Genomic DNA, 4,967 nt, shown 5'->3' on the forward strand with positions numbered 1-4,967 from the left:
AAGCAACGGGGGTGGTTGGGGGGGGGGGGGAAGCGGGGGATCGCAGTTCCCCCAGGTGAGGTATGGGGGCGGGGCACATGACGAAGCCCCGCCCCCTGCTTCCGGCCACCCCGCTTCCGGCCCTCATTCAGCCAGGAGGAGGCAGGAGAAGAGGGAGGGTAAGTTGCTTCCTCCCTGCCTCTCCCCACCCCTGCCTGCCTGGGGCCAGGGAAGCTTCCTTGCACTCCCGCCGGCCGGGACCGTTGGGGGCGGGGTGTGTGGCCTTATGACACACTTCCGGTGATGTCAGGGGGTGTGGCATATGCTAATGAGTTGTGCTAATGAGTTCCCCTAGCTCTTTTTCTACGAAACGACCCCTGGTAAGACAGAATACTGGACTAGACCATTGGTCTGATCCAGTGGGGCTCTTCTGATGTCCTTAAATTCTGCTAACAAATTCATTCCATCATTCCCCATATTTCTTTGAAATTCACTCCCCTCCAATACACATTTTACCCCCTTGAATCTGCTTACATAAATCTGAGTTTCTGTTCTCTCCCCCCCTCCCTTTAAAACATTCTCATAAACATTAGGGAAGTTGGCTGAGAGCAAAACAGTGAACTCGCCATCGAAAATGTTATCGGCAACATTGGCAGCGCCATCCTAAGCCGAGCTGTACCCTTCTGCATCTATTATACCCGGAATTAAACTTTGTTGGTCTTAATGCTGCCACCGGACTCAAACTTCGTTCTGTTTAGGATTGCTATTCTGCCCTCTCTCTCTGTGTATGGGTGTGTGTGCGCGTGTTTCATTCAGTGTGTGTGACTCAGTACAAATCTTCCTCTCTCCCTCCTCTCCTTTCATTTGCCAGCAGGTAGACCAACAGGTAGACTGGGCAGTCTGAGGCATTTGAGCCAAAGAGCCTGGCTAACGCTGGTTTATTTATTTATTTGTTTGTTAGATTTTTATCCCTCCGCCGTAGCAGTTTCAGGGCAGCTTACAGATCATACATATAAATATATACGTTAAAACTCCAGAATATACCATAAACAAAATCAAGGCTGCGGTCACACGGAGCATTAGGCACGCTAGAGAGACGGAAGATAGGTGGATTTTCCGGGCGTGATCTCACCGCCACATCTGGGAAGCGTATAGCTCCTGTGGCTCACATGAGGCTTCACTCCGAAGATGCACTGTAAAAAAACTAGTACCTCCAAGGTACTAGTTTTCGGAAACCGCGAGCCATGGGCGGGCGTCTGATCGCATTTCCGGTGGTAGTTCCGGCGCCCGCCCATGTCCCCTTGCAAAAAGGTTTCCCCCCCCCCAAGTCTCCATGGATGCACACAAGCACCCAACAGAGCATGCACACACTTTAGTTTAATTTAAAAAACACAACCCCGTTTGCCCCACGGCCCCGCTTCTTTGCAGTGCCGCAGGAGTGTCCTGTGATCGGCACCTCCCCCTAACCACGGGACCTCCACGGGACGTCTTCTCGCGCAACCGCATGTTATTTTGCCCCGGGGCAAACAGCCATGCTTCCCCCCCGCATTTTCCGGCCCGTATGACCGGGGCCTAAGTTAAAATCACAGTATATCAAACCATACCTACTCAGAACGTAGATCTAATAAAAGACGGAGGCATTCTCTCAACATTTGAATGGTCGCCTACCCCTTGGTCCGGCCTCCTGCCAGGCTGTTGGTCGTCAGGTTGGTGATGATGTTGGTGTTCGGGCCAGGTCCATGATGTTAAAGGCGGTGCCCTATTTGAAAGCCTGGTGGAAGAGCTCCGTTGAAATAGTGTCGGGAAATCTAATTACATTTGAGTGAAAGAAGCCAAGTGAACCAGAAACAGAATACGCTGGCCGAGAACTAGACATCTTTTATCAGATTTTGCAATTACATTAGAATGTAAAAGATATGGTTCTTAAATTCTAAGTAATGAATTAAACCGGCATGATGAGAATTGTGAGCGATTAATTTTTAAAATGCCAATAGTTTCATGAGGGTGCACCGATCAAAGGATTTTTCAATTCGCTCCTCTTTCATTCAGTAGATTGGAATCTGCAGTAGCCCAGTACAAAGACCGAGGTGCTTTTTTTGAAATTGTAAGTACAAGAATACTGCCCCCTCAAGTGAGGACTTCAATTAGGTTTCATTTTGTTATTTTCCAATACAGAAAAACCGCAACGAGGAGTCTCAAAAAATTAAAGCATCGTTCTCTGCTTCATTCATTACCATTTTCTCCTCTTGGCTAACCAACCAAAATGTTAGTTGACTAATTCTACCTATTTATCTGCTCAGCTAATGGCAGTGCCTTCCTCCAACACAAGAGGAAATGCCTCTGTTTTTAACTGAGGCCGCGGTCACACGGACCTCTTACCGCGCTAGTTTTCCCGCAGTTCTATCCGTGACATTTTATATTGCTTGGAGGTGGTCAGACGGTCCCTGTGTCTTCCGCTTCACTCGTGCGAAGTACTGATCACACAGCACGCCGTCCCTGCGGCGGCACGGTTTAAAAAAAAAACAAAACCTGCGCATGTGCTTGTCTTCCCATGCGCATGGCAAATTATGGCTTGAACAAGGAACATCGGCGTTACCAAACTGTCAATACACGTGATCGAAGACATAAAGGAAAACGAGAAAGAAAACGGGGTTAAACGTGCGCTTGGGCGTACATACAAACTAAGAAGACCAAAATAAAAGCTAGTGCCTGTTTGCACATGTGCATAACTTAAACCGGAAACACAAAAAAGGGGAGGGTAGCGCGGTCACTGCGGATTGCTATCCAGATACCAAAACCGCGGATACAAAGCGCGAGATATTGGAAAAACACCTGTTCCAACGGGTGTCAGAAAATGTGGATAAAAAGAGCGAAAACTGCGGGACTCAGCCCGCTTCGGTGCGGGAGGCGGGATTGCCAATATGAACAGGAAACTTTAATGCGCGAGGGATCAGCAACGAAGCCCGCACTAAATGTCCGTGTGACCTGACCCTGAGTGCTCGTTATCATTACACAAAACCCTGTAAGGTAGTGCTGGGACTGAGGACTGAGATCTCTGGGTAGATTTTTGCTCTTGCAGAAAATACAGAACCAAAATCAGTCCACGCTCCCCCCCCATTCCGTAGCACTAAGTTAAACCGACCCTACACCCTGACGACGACATTATCATCATCATCATTATTAATTCAATTTATTAATCGCCCCATCCCAGCTGTGCTGGGCTCTGGGCGATGTACAAGAGAGGCATCATGCCATAAAACAAAATACGAATTTTTAAAACCCAATACAGTTAATAAGAATAAAACCAGAATAAAATCCCAGATGGCGATTTACAGTTTTCTATTCCTTTCTGGACTACTTGGCTATATGGGGGGGGGGGGCATAGAAACTTAACAAAATATACATACAGGAAGAGAGGGAAAGGGGGGAAGGGTGCCAGCCAGTATAACCAACCGTTGCTGGGATCAGCACACCCTTGCAAGTGACAAGCTACAGAAGGGGTAGCAGGAAGAGAGGAAATCTTGTACGAACGTCAGGATACGGGTAGATTCAGATGGGTCGCCATGTTGGTCTGAAGCAACAGTTTGAGTCCGGCGGCACCTTTGAGACCAACAAAGTTTAATTCTGGGTAGAAGCTTCCATGCAGAATTAAACTTTGAATTAAACTTTGTTGGTTTGAAAGGTGTCGCTGGACTCAAACATTGTCAGGATACTGGGTTAGCTGAAGTAGACATTTCCACTGTATTCTCCCCCCCACATTGTGGATTGAATCCTGCAGGTTCCTTCTGCTGCTCATGCTGGAGGAACACCACCACTAGCAGAAAGAATGCGTGAGAATATTCAGCCCCATGTACAGATGTAACTCGACAGCCGCTTACTTGGGGGGGGGGTGTCTTGGGGGGTGTTTCCCACCCAGAGCCAACACCCAGAAAGAGAGGTTCCCGTCTGTTTGAAAGATCCTTCGTGCCAATTCCATTTGTTGGGTGGGGGAGAACCCCGGTCAGTTGTGACGGTGGGGAAATGGGCTTTGCACACCCTCAGCTGAAAAGCCCTTAACCCAACTGAGCACAGCCTTCCTCCAATGTGCTTTTTTCACCACATCAGGGGAGCCCCCGACCTTCCGAAGCCCGGGGGCACATTTGGAATCCCGACACGGGGTGGTGGGCGGAACCACAAAAGGGCTGCCAGACACACAGAGGAAGCTCAAGTGCAGGGGAGAAGAGGGGTAATTTAAAAAGGTAACCACTGGGGAAGAGGAGTGAGAGAGAATGAAACCAACCAACTGAGGAGGCAGCTGCCACCGCTGAACCTGTGCTCTTTTAATCTGCCCAGCCAATTGGATCTCCAGTGGCCAATCAGGAGCCCTGCTGCGTCAGTGCCCCACCTGGCCCCGCCCATTTCCTAAAAACACCAGGATAGGTGTTGGTGGGCACCACGTTGGGGACCCCTGTTCTCTATGCGATCAAACACCTGTGCCCCATAGACCCAGCTGCAGTGGTCAACCGAAGTAGGCCATTGATGGTCTACAATGGCCCACCAGAGGAGCACAAGAATCACCCTGCTGGACCAGCATAAAGACTCATTTAGCCCAGGATCCTGTTTCTGCATTAGCAGTCTGCCTTGGAAAAGCCCCTCAGTGAAAACAACAGCAAAGTTTTGAATGTTGCCCCCCCCCAAAAAAAAATTGGTCTAGTGACCTTTAGAGGTATGCTCTGTATTCCTGGTGCTTGGGGGGCCACAGTGGGAGGGCTTCTGGAGTTCTGGCCCTGCTGGTGGACCTCCTGAGGGCACCTGGGTTTTGGCCACTGTGTGACACAGAGTGTTGGACCGGGTGAACCATTGGCAGAGCAGAGGTCCATCGGTAGCTCTTAGCCACATGGTGTAGATGGAACACTCTGTCTGGGGCAGTGATGCTCTGTCTTCTTGGTACTTGGGGGGGGGGGCAACAGTGGGAGGGCTTCTTGAGTTCTGGCCCCACTGGTAGACTT

The sequence above is a fragment of the Gekko japonicus genome, unplaced genomic scaffold (assembly GCF_001447785.1).
Source record: "Gekko japonicus isolate JY-2015 unplaced genomic scaffold, Gekko_japonicus_V1.1 scaffold2190, whole genome shotgun sequence".
Taxonomy (NCBI): Eukaryota; Metazoa; Chordata; class Lepidosauria; order Squamata; family Gekkonidae; genus Gekko; species Gekko japonicus.